The sequence below is a fragment of the Aedes aegypti genome, chromosome 2 (assembly GCF_002204515.2).
Source record: "Aedes aegypti strain LVP_AGWG chromosome 2, AaegL5.0 Primary Assembly, whole genome shotgun sequence".
NCBI lineage: Eukaryota > Metazoa > Arthropoda > Insecta > Diptera > Culicidae > Aedes > Aedes aegypti.
The window spans coordinates 104841604-104860044 of NC_035108.1; the positions used below are offsets into that span (position 1 = coordinate 104841604).

General features: G+C 36.1%; 1 protein-coding gene across 4 annotated transcripts in view; it reads left to right on the forward strand.

Moving 5' to 3' along the window:
- Window positions 1-856: 856 nt before the first annotated feature.
- LOC5565995 (multiple inositol polyphosphate phosphatase 1) overlaps window positions 857-18441 on the forward strand; it is a 31454-nt gene continuing 13869 nt past the window's right edge. Inside the window, exon 1 of one of the 4 annotated variants that reach the window (XM_021841827.1) lies at window positions 857-1194. The gene's annotated coding sequence lies outside the window, so the exon portion shown is untranslated. The remainder of the gene's footprint in view (window positions 1195-18441) is intronic. The other 3 variants (XM_021841825.1, XM_021841826.1, XM_021841824.1) reach the window with 3 other exon arrangements.

The window sequence follows — 18441 nt, forward strand, 5'->3', positions numbered from 1 at the left end:
CAGTTTGCTTAAACTCATCAGGAGATTTTTTGCACGGTTTAGAAATATAAGGATTTTTCAAAACTTTGCGTATAAATCATCGAAACGTCCCAAATGTAGTAAAAACTACTAAATCTCACTAAAAATGAAATGGTGTTTGTATGTCACGAAATGGCTTGAGAATGGGTCCACAGACTTTCACACACAGTTTTTGTACTGTTGCTTTAGTCAAGGACGACGTGTTCTGGTACTAAAAGTTAGGGAAATGTACCGGAAAAGTGTAGAAAACAAGAGAAAACTAAATTGTAATTATGTTCGGGATTTTATAAAGCCTCAATAAACAGCCTAATGCCTGGCAATACAACGTTCGCCGGTTAACTAGTTTGAAATAAAATCGAATGAATCACGCTAAGTACCGTTTAACGTTATATGGGCACTTCTAAATTTGGTTATAAAAATTGTCCCAATTTGTAAAAATTTGAAAACGCATTCAAGTTCTATTATAAGTACGCTGTTAAGGATAAGAGACAAACTCTTTAAAAGTTCATTAAATAGTGATCGTAGAACAGATTGTTTGTAAACGCTTAGAGAATACTGAAATATCATCAGATTTTAATATTTCAATACCTACTTCTTAAAACATGGCACTGAAAGAAAGAAGTTTTGAATGCTTTGCAAGCAATTTAGAACCATTTCTCAATGTATGATCTAACAAAAAATATTTGCTCTTCATGTTTTGATTTCCCGGCAGATTAACAGCCGCATTGGGAAAAGGTGAACAAGTCTCCCCTAGCCATCTTACTTAGCTCATGATGCTGCAGCACAGTCCAGGAGAGCCGATAGAGCTGGTTAGCCACTTTAGGTCTAAGCGGTAAATCCACTCTGCTCTTCAACAGTTTCCAACGAGTGGTCGGTCGATTCGGCTGCATCGCGTTCCATCGTCTCCCATCGTTCAGTTCAAGTTCAAGATCTCCAACCTTCCTACTCACAGTGTCAGCATTCCTGACCTAACCGCGGCGGGTGTCGTCTTCTATCGTCCACCGACCGAGAAAAGAACGCCGTGAATCGTTAAACGTTGTGCGCGGCTTCTATCGAATGCATTTCATAGGGCAACAAGCCGTGTCGTCGTGTCCCCGTTGGGTGTTGTTCTAAAGGTATCTATCTGCGCAGCATTTGTGGCATCGGATCGAGAGCAGCACGGCAAGTGGACAAGTGGTGATTTGCGAAAGAAAGGCATTGCCTTCGACATAATCATATGGGCGTTGGTATCAGTTCAATGTGCAACTGAAAGAAAGAGTGCAACTGCAAGACGGTCATTGTGAATCGATAGGGAATACGCTCATTGAAGATGTGAAGATGAAACGAAGCCATACCTCAAAGAACACCAATTTTAACTGCTAAAGTTTAAACAAAGATGTCTTAGGTTTAAGCCAAAAAACTTTTTCTTCTCTCTTGCACTATGTCCCAACTGATTTAAATAAATAAGGTTCACAACCAAGGAGGCTCAATAAAATATTTCAAATTGAGTTCCGAGTTCAACGACTGTTTAAGGTTATCCAAAAACTACATTGATCACAGATCTTCGGATCTACCAGCTCAATGGAGTTTTTGGATAACCTTAAACAGTCAGTGTACTCGAAAAGATCATTGATTACGCTTATAGATCAGATGCCCTATAAAGATATAGTATAAAGTATACGGTGAAACCTCCATGACTCATGGAACCATGCTAAAATCAAAATTTCATGGTTACTATGATGGTCCCCTTAATCAGGTTTCCAAAGCATTTCTGTTCCATAACTCCATGATCCCTTCAGATATTGACTCATGGAGGTTTGACTGTATATACTTCAAGTAGTCCTTGGATAGCATTAAACAGCCATATAAAAAACCTAAAAGGTTATACTTACATCAATTTATACTGCTTCGTGCTGAAAAATGGGTTAACCCACGTAAGAAGTTCGGTTTTGATCAAATTCACTGCGTCATAACTTTGTTAAATGCATATATGGCTATAAATGTTGTTTATTGACCTCAGAAATCCAAGAGATCAACGTAGTTTTTAAATAACAACTGGTTACGCTTGTAGATGAAGTTTCGTAAAAGTTCTTGGATAACCTTTAAAATCTGTTGGACGCAAAGCAAGAACGAACATATTTTAATACCCCTATCTGGGTATAAATATTTATCAAAATCCTTGGAGTTAGTTAATTCTATTTACGCAGCCCCCATCCACTACGTAACTGGAGGTTTCAGAGTTCTATCTGTGTAAGAACTACTCTAAGGTTTTGTACAGATTTTTTAAAGAATTTTTCAACGGCACCTTTCAAATTATTCGTCCAGAAATAGTACTTTCAGGAATTTCGCTAATATTTCCTCAAAAATTTTCTTCAGTTATTCATTTAATTTAGGATCCTTCCTGAAATTTTATCCGGTGCTAGCCTTGGTGCTTTTTCAGGAATTGAATCAGTAATCAGTTAGATTTCTTTCAAAATTCATCAAACTTTTTTCCTTACTGTACCATAAGTAACTCATCAAATATTTTGTTCAACAATTACTCCTGATTATTCTTTTTTGATTCTTTTATGAATTTCTGCAATTGTTTTTGATATGTTCCATCAATTTCCAAGGGTGAAAATCTAAAACAAAACCAGAAATACCATCACGGATTTTCCATGCTTCCATATGCTTCCAGGATACGTTCCTGGAAATTTCCAAGGGTTCGATTAGAAACCTCTTTTTTAAAAAAAATGAAGTACTATCCGTGGGGTTTATACACGATAGAAGTAGGACTTTCTATGGAACCCTTAAAGATTTCGCGTTTAGTATTATAGAAACGTATCTACACACAACTTCGTGATATTCTCTTTGCATTATTACATGAAATCCAACCGAGGTTTGGTAACATTTTACGATGCAGCACGATAAAGGAAAATGAGTACTTTCTACTGAATCAAAGATATCGGTCGAAATCTGTCGCCTGACCAAGTAATTAGGGTTATTAGTAATTAATTGAATGAATAGGGCTTGGGACGTTATTACTGTTATTACCGAGAATATCTCTGCATCTCCACAGTTGTCATGGAAAGGATATTGAGTTAGTGGGATAAGGGTAGTCACAATTTTTAGGTTCTCATAGAGCAAAATTCTAACAAAAATACCGTTTTTCATACATTTCTTACTCTCAACTTGTTTAAACATCTATCGTTTTTGGCAAACTTAGACAAGGAGAATCTTCTTCAATCGATTTCTATGTCTGAACAGCGCGTTTGAGCAAGATATCTCCGCGGGGAGCGATTTGTGTATGAAGAAGCTATTATTCAATTATTTGAATAATCTTCAACAATAAGTATTGATTTAATAAGATTAACAGTACTTGAATATAAAATTGCATCTGAGCTGAATCTATATGAGAATGAGTTATACAGCAGAAAAAAATATGCTGAAAGTCGAATATGCACGGGTTTTGATGGAAATGAATTAGCAAAAATTTAGGTTTTAGGACATGTGTAGCTACTTAACGTCCGAACATGTAGAAAACTATTTTTCTCTTTCAATTCTGGTCAACATTCTTAACTATCTGATGTAGTAGATGAATGCTTGACTTTATTTTCCAACTAAAAACTATGTTTGGAAATTGGATTTTGCCAGCTATTTGAAAATCTGGACCTTTGTGCCTCACAGGAGCAAGCATCAAGGTCGAAGGATCAAACACTACTCATTGCTAATAAAAATTACAAAAAAGAACAGGATACACAATCGTCGCTAGGTAGACGGTTTGACAGTTCGATAGGTAGATTTACTTTCACTCTTCGCGTAACTCTCCATTCATAGACTCTGAGATTCGCTAGATGGAAGGCAGTCGTCTTCCAACCAGCGAATCCCCGCTGTATAAGTGTTTACTATGGGATGATGTACCACCAGTACAAGCTCAAGGGAAATTGCCTACATTTAGGCTTATTAGGCAGATTTTGAAAGTTTAATTTTGCAATAAAGTTATCAAATACTCGAGTTGTAAGAATTTTGATATCATTTTCAGGAGACCCAAATTTAGTAGATAGGGGAATGTTTGCGCTCACACTACGGACGGCATCATCGGTTGCTGTTTCGCACCAACCGAGCAGCGTGCATACGAAACTTGATTCATTCAACTTTCGTATTGTTCCTTTCCCGCCTATCCATCTGCGTTATCATCATCAGCCCAGCGTGATGCTTCTATGCTTTGGCGGCAACATCCAAGCGCGCCAAACTACACAAAGCAGAACGCGCGTAAATGATATTGTTTTCCGTACTGTGCACCTATAAAAGGTGCACCCGATTTGTATATAGAATATAGTATCTCTCGTTCCCCACCGAGTAGGCACGCTGCCTCTCGGTAGCAATAAAGTTTCAATTATAGTTTTAAATCGAGTTTGTTCTTCATCGTCGTCGTTCCCGCTACCATTCCACCACACAACGTAGGGCTCCACCTCGGACGAAACAGGGATTTTTTTATTTTTAAACCTGCTTTGTTATATGGTGATCAATAGGGGCGAACTCCGTGTGTCATTTTAATTTTCTGAAATTTAAACTATTTTTATGATATGTTAAATATTATTTCATGAAAAGTCGAATACATAAATTGATGAAGATCATTGGACAACTGATTTTGTCGAAATTTATTTGACAATATTTGAAATCCAAAGGATAACACAACAAAAAGTTGTAGAATAGAGCATCTCAGAACAAATCCTTTTTTCAAATATTGGCCACCTAATCGCCCATAGTGCCACAGGTGACCGGTGGGATTTGAACCCACGAACCTCAGCTTGATCTTGTTGAGTAGCTGCGCGTGCTATCTGGGCCACTTGTAGAAGCCGGGGGATTTTTTTTATTACCGTACGGGTTTGGGCCGAAGGGTCTCAGATTTTCATGAAACTTTTTCCACAGGCAGGGCTCATGAATATATGAATAAAAAAAAATTGAGAAAAATTCAGGGTCGCCTATTTTTCCGGAAAACTCAGGTGGAAATTTTTTGTTTTCCCTTGACACTACTTACTTTGAAAAATCATAACTCAAGAACGAAGCATCGTAGAAACAAAGTTTTTATATGAAAATTTAAGCAAATTTTCTCCTTCCTCAATCCAAAAAAAATATGAACTGGAAAAAGTTTTCCACAAAATTTTCCACCGTTGGGAAAATTCGTAAAGAAAAGCCGGAAAAACTATGCCCGAACTCGTGGAAAATTTTCAAAAAAATATTTTCGAGAAAGTAATTTTATAAGCTTTAATCACTGAAATTTTTGGAATGCACTTTTTTTCGTTTTTGAGTTGTGGCCAATTTTGTGAAAAATGTCCAGATGTGCCATATAAGACTTTTCTTTGAAAAATCATAACTCAAGAACGAAACATTGTAGAAACAAAGTTTTTATATGAAAATTTAAGCAAATTTTCTCAGAAATTCAAAAAAAAATATGAACTGGAAAAAGTTTTCCACAAAATTTTCCACCGTTGGGGAAATTCATAAAGAAAAGCTGGAAAATCTATGCCCGAACTCGCGGAAATTTTTTAATAAAATATTTTTAAGAAAGAAACTTTATAAACTTCAATTCTGGTAACTTTTAGGATGTATTTTTCTTTAGTGCCTGATCTATGGTCAATTCTGTAAAAAATGCAAAGATTTGCCATACATACCTTTTCGTTTAAAAATCATGACTCAGACTCATCATGACTTGTCGAACCGGATTCAAATTATCTCAAAAATATGAAATTTTTGAAATGGAATCAGTTTCCCAGGACATTTTTCACTGTTTATGAAAACAAATAATGAAAACCCGACTAGCTATTCCAGCTTTCAAACAAAGTATATTTGAGAAGAGCGATCAATAAGATCCAATCCTACAATATTTTTCAATACGCTCATTTTTCGTTTGTCTACCCATTTATTTAACTGTCAATTTTGTAGTTACCTAACAGGAAAAAATTGCCTACATTCTGATTGAAGAAAACTTTGTTTCTATGTAGTTTCGTTCTTAAGAAATTTTGTTTATGAACTTATAAATTTGTAAATATATGGTTCAAAAAGCTCATCCTAGCAATATTTGATCATGTTTTAGAAATATTGCTAGGATGAGCTGTTTGAACCATATATTTACAAATTTATAAGTTCATAAACAAAACTACATAGAAACAAAGTTTTCTTCAATCAGAATGTAGGCAATTTTTTCCTGTTAGGTAACTACAAAATTGACAGTTAAATAAATGGGTAGACAATATGACAAATAGGTATTCATCAATTCAAGTTTAAAGCGTTGAAATGGCTTGGGAATCATAAGTTTACCAAAAACTATCAAAGAGCAGTGAGAAAGTGCAAGTGTTGTCTATCAGCTGTATATTCCTCGTTATTAATTTTTGGAAAGTGAAAAAAGTTTTCCCGAAGCTGTTGAAATGGACAAAGTTCAATATTACGAATACAATTCTTTATGCTGTAACCCCTTCGGACTGGACGGCCACAAATCAGTAAGGACAAATCTACGATCGATCAGCCAAGGCCTCATCAGTAAGCTTCATTCGAATGGAGTTCGGTGGATTACGGAAAAGATGAAAATTTGCGTGGAGTGCTCCATTACCGGTGACCAGAAGGCTCTCGTAACGGATCTTCCAGAAGCAATGGCGTTTGAGGAACAAGTTTCACCACTATCTTCGTTGGCGTCGCCAAAGGATACTCCTTCCTCGGGTGAGTCAGTTGGTTCTATAAATAATGTACAAAAAATACAAGAGCTTGCTAAATTCTTGGAAATTTCTTTTCAAGTAAAATCTTCACGATTGGATGCTTCTAGTACCGTAAATTCGGGTGAAATTGATCACCGTGTCACGCGATTTTATTTCTTACTAATAGTGCACCAAGCTCATCGCAACCTATAGTAAATGAACGTTGTTTGTCTTAAATAATGTCTAATTGTGTATAGTGATGTTTTTTGTGCCACAGAATGTTTATTTCTATGAAAATAATGTAAAATTCTAGAATCAATTTTAGTGTGAAATTGATCATCATCATTAAACTTCTAGTTCTAAACAAGGATTTGGACATGGTGTAAACCTGAAAGTTTGTGAGGATGCTAACAATATATCTCCAAAACAAATTTTACTATCAAAACTCTTACCAATTTGCTCGTTTTGTCGAAAAATTCAATTTTCTGCAACGAAGTTGGGAAATCCTTTGGAAATTGCCTACATTTAGGCGTTTTTCGCGGTATTCTTGAAAATTTATTATTGATTATTTCCATAAATATTGTCTCGTTAAGAATTTGGCAAGCATATTTGGATTCAGGAGGCCCAAATTAAGGATGTAAAGTTGATTTTGAAACTAACAATAATAACAATGATAAGTGATCAATTTCACCCCGAAATGGGATTCCCCGATTTTTAATTTTAGACCAGATTTTTGGCACTAACATCACATTTGTTAAAAAATTTCGATGCATGAGCCAATGAGGTTCACCGTCGTACATGTTTTACTGCATTTAGTTGTATGATATTGATAACATTTTAGAAAGCATACCAAGAAAACAGTGAAAAATGATCAATTTCACCCGAAATTACGGTAGTAACTATCGCAATGCTTCTATGGACGCAATGTTCAATCAAATTTTGAGTAAAATAAAGACTTGGTTTCCGCCTAATATTGTCGATGTTACAGAGGATTTTAATTCCGTTTTATTAAATTTTAACTCAGCTGTTACAAAAGCCGAACCTGACAAGCAAATTGAACTTCTAAAATAACTTCCTAGGAATTGGTCATATGCCAAAGTTAAAGCTCATTTTGACGTGTCTCAACACGTTATAACTGAATCAAAAAAATACAATTTAGGGATTCAACCACTTTCAAAAGTAGGACGACCCTCGCATGGATCAGATGTCCAAGACATAGTTCAAATTTTTACCTAAGGGATGATATCAGTCGGCCATTTCCTGGCTTGAAAGATACCATATCTATTAAGTTACCCAATGGAGTGCGCCAAAATGTCCAAAAACGCCTTTTGCTTGACCCTTTGGATACTTTATATAAACAATATTTGGAAACCTGTAAGAGTGAACAAGAATCTGTCTCATTCACATCGTTCTGGAAACTTAAACCAAAACAATGTGTTTATACAAAGGATTCATCGGCCATGAATGTTTGTGTTTGCATGATACATGAGAATATGAAATTCATGGTTGATGCATTGAAAAAAAACTAATTGCTTTGAAGTTCATAATATAGAAAAAAAACTTAACACCTTTTTGACTAGTCAAATGATATGTCCAGATAGTACAGATGATTGTTACTTGAAGTCCTGTGAGGATTGTAAATTAAAGAAATTAGATTTTGTTGCCAATCGCTTAGATGAAAAGTGAAAGTCGTTGTGAAATTATCAACAAAGAGGAAAATGTAAATGATTTTATAGAAAACTTGAAAAATCTCACAGAGAAGTTTCTTGTGCATCAATTCAAAGTAGATAAACAACATAAATTTATAAGAGCTAAAAAGGAATCACTAGTTGAAAACAAAGAAATAATGTGCCAGATGGATTTCGCGGAAAATTATTCGTGCGTGATACAAGATTCCATTCAAAGCCATTACTTTGTACGACCTCAAGTAACAATACATCCATTTGTAATTTATTACAAAGACAAATCTTCGATCAAAGTCTTAAATTTTGTTGTAATTGCTGACATAAAAAAGCATAACACGACATCAGTTTATGCTTTTCAAACAAAACTAATTTCAAGATTGAAAAATAAATTTCCTGAGCTTGAAAAAATCATTTATCTTTCTAATGGTTGCGGAGAGCAGTACAAAAATAAATCAAATTTCAAAAATGTATGCAACCATGAAAATGATTTTAAAATTAGAGCAGAATGGCACTTTTTCCCAACCTCACATGGAAAAGGTCCATGTGATGGTATCGGTGGCAATATTAAGCGAATGGCTAGAGATGCTAGTATTAGAAAGTCAGCGGAAATTAATAACGCCAAACAATTTTTTGACTGGGCTGTGTCGCAAAAGGTGAAAGACCAATTTAAAAAAGATTGGGAATTCATCTATGCAACTGAAAATGACTATTCAGAGGCTGAAAAATTACTTCAGGAGAGATTTTCTAACCTTGTTCCAATTCCTGGAACAAAAAATATCATTCATTTATTCCAAAAGACGAACGAAACATTTTTGCGAGTGAATTCTCAGATGCACATGAAAACCAAGAAAATACAGCATGCTTTGTTCTTAATACTACAAAGAAACGAAAATCTTCTGGTGGTAGCAACCAAAGGCAATCTTCCCGGTTGAAAAAATAGATAGTTTTAAGATAAAATGTAAGTTATGTACTGAATAATTGAATAAATAAAATTAAAGAAAAATATAAAAAGAATCTTATTTGTTCCATAGAAAAGAAAGAATCCCTTGGAATGGAAAAGAAACAGTTTTTTCAGCTTTGCTTAACGGTGTAATGTTTCATGAAAAATATAATCCAATCCGACTTATACTTCATTAAAACCAATCCCATATCGTTTCTTTCAGATCTTTTAGAAAATTTGCAATTGCTTTGATAAAAAAAACCTTGTTTTTCTGATGCTTCGATTGAAATATGGGTTTTCTAAGAAAAGGCTAATATGTTCATTTTTCACAAAATTGAACATAACTCAGGAACAAAAAAAAAAAAGTACATCCTAAAAGTTACTAGAATTGAAGTTTATAAAGTTTCCTTCTCAAAAATATTTTAATAAAAATTTTCCGCGAGTTCGGGCATAGAGTTTCCAGCTTTTCTTTATGAATTTTCCTAACGGTGGAAAATTTTGTGGAAAACTTTTTCCAGTTCATATTTTTTTTGGATTTCTGAGAAAATTTGCTTAAATTTTCATATAAAAACTTTGTTTCTACAATGTTTCGTTCTTGAGTTATGATTTTTCAAAGAAAAGTCTTATATGGCACATCTGGATATTTTTCACAAAATTGGCCATAACTCAAAAACGAAAAAAAGTGCATTCCAAAAATTTCAGTGATTAAAGCTTATAAAATTACCTTCTCGAAAATATTTTTTTGAAAATTTTCCACGAGTTCGGGCATAGTTTTTCCGGCTTTTCTTTACGAATTTTCCAAACGGTGGAAAATTTTGTGGAAAAATTTTTCCAGTTCATTTTTTTTTTGGATTTTTGAGAAAATTTGCTTAAATTTTCATATAAAAACTTTGTTTCTACAATGCTTCGTTCTTGAGTTATGATTTTTCAAAGTAAGTAGTGTCAAGGGAAAACAAAAAAAATCCACCTGAGTTTTCCGGAAAAATAGGCGACCCTGAATTTTTCTCAATTTTTTTTATTCATGTATTGATGAGACCTGCCTGTGGAAAAAGTTTCATGAAAATCTGAGACCCTTCGGCCCAATTTGTACGATAATGAAAAAAAATCCCCAGCCGTAAAAATTTAAAAAAGTTACATCTGACAGTAATGGAAAGATTAAATATCATTTCGACGCATTTTTTTACAAGGGCAAAACCTGCAAACAGACGCCTGAGAAGATAATTAAGGGAGTGTGGGGATGCCGTGTCAACGATGATCCACTCATTCAAGGATGCTTCCAAAGAATTCACGATGAAAATCCCTTGTGATTAACAGATTTCTACTGAAGTTTCTCTAGGCTATTCTGATCTGAATTTATTTTAAACATTTCTCAATATCATCCAATTGCCCAATAGCAATAGTTTAGGATTTTCTACAATTACTGAGGATTTCCGCAGATATATTACAAAAAATACTCATCGAAATTCAAGATCACCAAGCAAGAATTCTTTACACATTTTTTTTTGAGAGTTCACCAACAGTTTTTCCAACTTTTCTTTTGAAGTACTTCCTAAAGTTCCTCTGCAGCTTCTTTTAGATTTTTTTTTTCAGAAAATCTCTTGGACACTCTTCAAGAATTTCTTTAAACAATCGCAGTACAAATTATCCAGGACTTCATGTAAAAAACATTAAATTATTCTTCCAGGTGTTATTCCACAAGATTTTTATAAGCAATTGAAAAGGATTCAATAGTGTGTAAATGTTCTTAGCGATTTCTCAGAGAAGTTCTCCGTAAATCCATCTGCATTTTTTTTTTCACAGAGAATTCTTTAGATTTCTCTAAAAATCAATTTGATTTTGCTCCCTTTATTCCTTCAAAACTCTCTCGAAAATAATACTTCAAAATTTCTTAGAAAATGTCTTCCAAAGAAAAATTCAAAAATCAAACATTCCTGAAATGTTGATTGCAGAATAAATTCTTCCTCTAAAATACACTAAAGATTCCTTAGCTATGTGTTCAAGCATTTCTTCAGAGAATTATATTATTGTATGCCCTAGGATGAAGACCATAGATTCATCCGAGTATTTTCAAGAGATTTTTTTTCTTCAAATAGCACTAGCGATTCTCTTGTCATTGTTTCAGATTCTAGAAATCCATCACTCGCTATTTTTGGTTCAAAAGGTACTCCAGGAATACTTTAATAGTTTTTAGAGATTCCTTTCCAAATTATAATTTGTATATCCTACGAATCACTCCATGTCCATATCCAATTTATATTAGATTTCTAGAGAAACGCATAACTATTTTTTTGTCGGAAAGTTCAAGAGCTCACTGTATTTCGGATACTTTTTGACGAAATTACTGAATACATATATACCTCGCAGAAAGCGTAAGTAGTTTTTTACAAAAATTGTCGTACTCTTTCTTCGCCTTTTTTGAAAGACAATCATTGACGTTAAATTTATAAGAATATCCGTGGAAAATTTCGGAATAATCTCTGAAGACATTACAAAAGAAATCAACTTAGAAACTTCTAAAATAACCCTTGAATGATGTCCTGTATACAAATCTATACAATTTTGCTTGATATCCATAAAATTTTGCTTGATATCTCTTTGGAAAGTCGAGAAAATTTCGTATATGAAAATATTCACAACAGCTGGGATTCAAATCCACCATCTTGAATTGATGAGTGTTTTATGCGTTTTGATGCATTTACCTCTGACCGAACTTTTGTCCCTTTACACTCCCACTGTTTCAAATGTTCTGCCGAAAATATCCACCAGTCATTCGCGGAGCAAACAAATTGACTGGATCTGTTGAAAATCGTACCCGGCTGTTTAACACCCGAATTTCCGCAAACCACCTTCCATCTAGCGCAATATTGCACACCAGGCACGAAAGTCCATCACCTTGTCGTATTCCCTGGTGGGTTCCCGTAACCATCATTCAAACAAAGTAGAGTATTCGTCTGAAATCTCCATACACACACACACACCTTTATTATCAGTCTTGTTAGTTTCCCGGGAAAGCTGTTCTCGTCCATGACTTCCCTGATGTACCCTTATTCTCGATCGAGTCATCAATCGATCAATGAACCAGAGAACCGTTACTAAAGCAGACGACGGAAACCTTGCCCTTCTCATCGATCGGCATTCCAAAGAGAGTGAAAGCGTGCGCATCAATGCTGATGAAGATGGATCGCGATCATCACATAAATATAGAACGATTAAGACCCACATCGTTTGTACCATGGATTATTTGGAGTTTTCGGATGCCACCGCCGGGAGGCAAAACCAATAAAACAATTTAACCAATTTGTTCGTGTTTAATTGAATGAAACCGAACAAGGGAAACGAAGAGTGCATAAAGATCGTCGCAAATGGCGTAATGGGCGTTACGTGTAATTATTTTCTCGAGCAGAGTTTTTTCTCGCGCTGTTCCAGTACAGGTTCTGCGCTCATGCATGGATCGTCAACGGCGATCATCGCGTCACCCACCACCGCCCATTACACGAACAACAGGGCTGGTAGAGACTATGTGTCTTGAACATTGAAAATTTAGAGAGGAACGGGAGGAACTTTATGAGTAATCCCTTGCCGAATTGATTGGAAAATTCTTGGAAGTGTTCTTATTATTTATTATTGTCTTCATTAGACTTTTAATAGATATTTTTTCAAAGCTAACATTTGTGATCATTTATGAAAGAATTCCTGTATAAATCTTTAAAAAAAATCTGCTGGGAAAGAAGTAAATTACTGAAGGAAGTAACGTTGAAGTGCTCAAAGAAATCCTAGATAAAATTCTGGGTAAGAAAAATAGTGACTTCAGAGATAATTTGAAATTTAGTTCAGTTAAAATACAGTTTTTAGAGACCATTAAGAAAAAAGAATTTTAATGAAATCTCGAAGACTAACTCAAACAGACTCAAGTCAGAAAAGTTAACAAACTTACTTTATCTATCCTACGTGTTTCGCAGACTAAATTCTACACATTCCGCTCTAAACCAACTCGATTTTTTCACTTTTAGAACGTTTAATTTTTGGATTTACAAACGGACGAAAGTAAGATTCTCCACTTTCGCAACCTAACCGCTACTTTCGCCGCTCTGTTGTATGGGAGACAAAGTGACTTAACCACGAATCAAAACAAAACACTACTTGAGTCGATTTTCCACTGTTACTAAAACGTCGTAAGTAACTGATTGAAACGGCTTCTCATTTTGTCATACATTTTTTGTGGGAAATTATAGGAACTACCTAGTGTTTTAACGCGAGCTGATTACATGCAAAATTTAAGCAATTTACACAGTAAAAAATGTTAAAAGGGGACTCATTTAAAAACAGTTTTAGAAGAAATGTTGTGGTTCTTCTTAAATAACTTCTCCAAACCGTAGGAAAGTTACTTACGTCGATTTGAAAAAGTAATCGAGAAATAGTGACTAAGTCTCTAAAAAGAGATCTGCTCCTAGCCCTGAAATAAAAAAAAACTGTCGTCATCACATATTTTAGTTAGATGGCTACGCCATGCATGTGTGTAAAATAATGGGAGAACGTGCGGTTGAAAACCGGTAACAATGCTCGTCATCTCTCTATACAAAACCTAGGCATAGGTAATATGGCTAAGATGGCACAGGTGAGGCGAAGAAAATATGAAGAAAAGTGCAATGCATCTTCCGCTGCGTGGATCGTCGTCTGGTTGGTTATCTATTCAATGTTGAGTTGCTTGATGTATGCTTATGCCTAGAACTATACACGCGTATGACTGACCGTTAAATGTATAGATACATAAGCTCCAAAGCGATCGTTGTGTGGTGAGAATTGTGACACCGGTAAACTCGTTTATAATAATTACATGGTAAATAATCATGTATATGAATACAAATTAGTTTTACCTTGAACTTAAACGATAGATCTTCGTTATGCATTCCAAAAGATTTTTGACGATCAGCCAAAATTGCCGTATTCTTCTCCTTTCAGGCGTTACGTCCCTACTGGGATAGAGCCTGCTTCTCAGTTTAGTGTCCTTATGAGCACTTCCACAGTTATTAACTGAGAGTTTTTTTTTTGCCAATTGGCTATTTTTGCATGTGCATATGAGACAAGCACGAAGCTACTCTATTCCCTGGGAAGTTCAGAAAATTATCATAACGAAAAAAATCTCGACTGGCGGAATTCGAACCCACGATCGTCCGCTTGGTGTTGCTGAATAGCTACGCGTTTACCCAGAAAGCTCACTCCAATGGCAGGTTTCACTCTATAAGTGTATTAAAGAAATTCTATACCACAGCCTAGAAACACATGCGTATTTGCTGAATTTAGTTCCTCGTGTGATAACCAACCTCGATCTTAAACTACTGGTCAGAGCAGGAGATTTTATAGAAGCCTGACTTATCACCAAGAAGAAGTACATATATTCCCATATTGGAAGTACGTCAACTTCGTGGTGTTCATGTAGAACACTCTTAGAGGTTTCATGATCACGTGGTTGGAGGACCCGTTTCTTTTAAGACTTCTTTCAAGGATCTGTCATCGTAATCATCGTCATCATAGAAACTTCAAGAGCAGTTTTCCAGTTCAAAACTAAAAACTATTCGATAAAAATTTGTTCACTGTGTTTTGGTTGAAGGATAGAACACATAGAGCAAATTTTCGTGTAAATTTTCTTGATTTTGTACAAAGAAAAACTGCTTTTGAAAATTCGAAATCAATGACAGATCCTTCCCAATTAATTGATTCCAACATTCCAACATCTCGATGCCCTCACAATATAGAATGACCATGTTTTCGACAAAGCTATTCGAGAGGTTAAGAGTTAAGACGATTTCGATAGCCCGAAGCACTTGATCCGCCCACCTAGCTCGCTGCGCTCCACGCCTTCTTGTACGAACCATATCCGAAGCGAACACCATTTTTGCAGGATTGCTGTCCGGCATTATTGCAACATTCCCTACCCATCGTTACCTTCCAGCTTTGGCCACCTTCTGGATACTGGGTTCGCCGTAGAGTAGGGCGAGCTCGTAGTTCATCCTTCGCCACTACACTCCGTTTTCCTACACACCGCCACACTGAAACAAGCGTTGCAGCAATGAGAACCATGAACGTGTTTTTAAATTTACTATTCCAACCACGATTGAGCTATCATGAACGCTTTTTATTAGCGTTTTGTTCCCTCTCTATCCAACCGCGTCGATAGCCGAGCGGCTAGCGTTCGCGCTTGGCAATCGCCAGATCCTCGGTTCGATTCTGGTCTGCTGCAAGTTTTTAACCATGATATAGTAATTTTTACTATACAAATGGTGCCATGGTAAAATTGAATGCACAAAATATTCTAAATAAATGCAAATTTAGTCTGCACAAATCAAGTGGCGTTGTGTATTTAATTTAACCCTCTGATATAGTATTTTCAACCGCAACGCGGTTCTCAGTGCAAAGATCGTCCTTAGCACCCAAATACTCCAAGCGCTTGCAGGTCCTCCTAGAGCATCGTCCACGTTTCATGCCCGTAGAGGACTACTGGCCTGATGAGCATTTTGTACATAGTACATTTGGTGCGGGTTTGAATCTTTTTTGACCGCAGCTTCTTGTGGAGGCCATAGTATGCCCGACTTCCACTGATGATGCGCCTCCGTATTTCACGGCTAACGTTATTGTCAGCCGTCAGCAAGGATCTAAGGTAGCCGACCTCGTCGACCACCTCGAATGTATCCCCGTCTATCGTAACACTGCTATCTAGGCGAGCCCTTTCACGTTCGGCCCCACCAGCTAGCATGTACTTTGTCTTGGCCGCATTCACCACCAGTCCAACTTTTGCTGCCTCGCGTTTCAGGCGGACACCTGTACATCCACCTTTTCAAATGTTCGGCCGACAAAATCCATATCATCCGCGAAGCAAACAAATTGACTGGATCTCGTAAAAATCGTACCCCGGCTGTTGAGCCCGGCTCTCCGCATAACACCTTCTAGCGCAATATTGAACAACAGGCACGAAAGTCCATCACCTTGTCGTAGTCCCCGGTGGGATCCAAACGAACTGCACGCTAAGATGAGGATACCCATAAATGGGTATTGAAATCACTCAAATTTGAGTTTTGGCCATGTTACCCATAATATGAGTAAAATATACCTATAAAAAGCGGTAAACTTTACTCATATTATAGGTAAACAGCCATTACCCATATTTGAGTGAAAATTTGAGGACTTCACCATTTTAAATTGTTTCCGTGATGAGAACAACATCTTAGCAACAAAATATTTTGTTTCATTAATTGATTGCTGTTCAAAAAGACTTTTATGATGATTAAAATTATAGAAAAAGGTAAGCTAATTCGAATAGATATGAATGCGCAGAAGTCAATATTCTGAGTACTTGATTGTCCACGCTTTTGCTCCCAGGCACAACAAAAAAACCTCGCCTTATTTCAATAACTGTGGAGGACATCATTCGGCCGAATACAACTCAAATGCTGGTAAGTTGGTATTAATAAAATAGGTAAGTGGATATAATTGTAATAAACATGATGTTTTTTTTACAGAATAGGATGTTGCGGGAGAAAGTGCAAAGAGCGTTGGAGGTCAAGTCTATGGACATTTCACTCCTGATATAAACTTCCTGGATGACATTCTTAAAATAGTGTTATTTATTTATTATTGTGCTTGATAGTAATTAATAAAAAGTTATAATTATCGAAATTTTCATTTTATTTGATTATTTTTAGAGGGAAATCATTATCAATTACCCATATATGAGTGAAAAAATCCTGGATTTTTCAATGCTGAACATGTACCCATATATGAGTACACCCATATGATGCTTTACCTATAAATAGGTAAGGGCACTTTACCCATAAAATGAGTATGTGCACTTTTCGGCGATTATGGGTAAACTTTACTCATATTTGGGTAGACTGATCTTAGCGTGTGGAGTGTTCGCCTGAAACCTTCCCATAGTTTTGCACACCTTCCATCGTCGCTCTTATCAGTCAGCTGTTCTCGTCCGTCATTTTCCATAGCTCTACGTGGTCGATACTATCGTATGCCGCCTTGAATTCGATGAAAAGGTGATGCGTTCTGACCTGGTATTCACAACATTTTTGGAGAATTTGCTGTACAGTATAGATCTGATCCATTGTCGGTCGGCCGTCAACGAAGCCGGCTTGATAACTTCCCACGAACTCGTTTACTACAGGTGACAGACGACGAAAGATGATCTGGGATGGGATAATAACTTGTAGGCCGCATTTAGAATGATGATTGCCCGAAAGTTCTCACAATCTTACTTGTCGCCTTTTTTGTAGATGGGGCATATTCCCAACAAACATTTACCTATTTTTTTCATCAATTGGAAAAATCTTTGATGGAGAAGTGTTATAAGATCATTTTTAGAGATATCTGCTGTGATTCCTTGAATAATATGTAAAATGAAAAATATGCAGGAAAAATTCCAAAAGGTGATTATAAAACGAAGCAAAACTTCGAATTCAAGTTCACTAAGCCTGACAACCGTTCGCGTTGAAAATATGATCGATTGGTTGCTGTTATAACAGATCAAATTTTCAGTTCAGAGTGCTGTTTGGCTCTCTACTTCTTCTTCTTCTTCTTGGTATTAACGTCCCCACTGGGACAGAGTCGGCTACTCAGCGTAGTGTTCTTATGAGCACTTCCACAGTTATTAACTGACAGCTTTCTTTGCCAAAGTTGCCATTTTCGCATTCGTATCTCGTGTGGCAGGTACGATGATAGTCTATGCCCAGGTAAGTCAAGGAAATTTCCGTTACGAAAAGATCCTGGACCGACCGGGAATCGAACCCAGACACCTTCAGCATGGCTTTGCTTAGTAGCCGCGGACTTTAACCACTCGGCTAAGGAAGGCCCCATCTGGATCTCTACCCAGTAAACATTTGCAGTTGATTACAGTTTATTCAGCTGAAAAGAGTATGTGTAAACCATATTTTAACTGAACAGGATGTTATTCAGCTACAACTGGTACTCTTGAAAATTCGAGGTTTAGCTTCATTTTATAATCATCCTAACTTTGTTTTCAAAATCCGCAAAGTTGTGCAAACGTTAATGAACAAGTCTAATCAACATTTATGGTGAAATTACTTGGATCATATTTCAAAACTACTCAAGGCAAATTACAGAAAAAATCTTAGTGTTATTTCTGTAT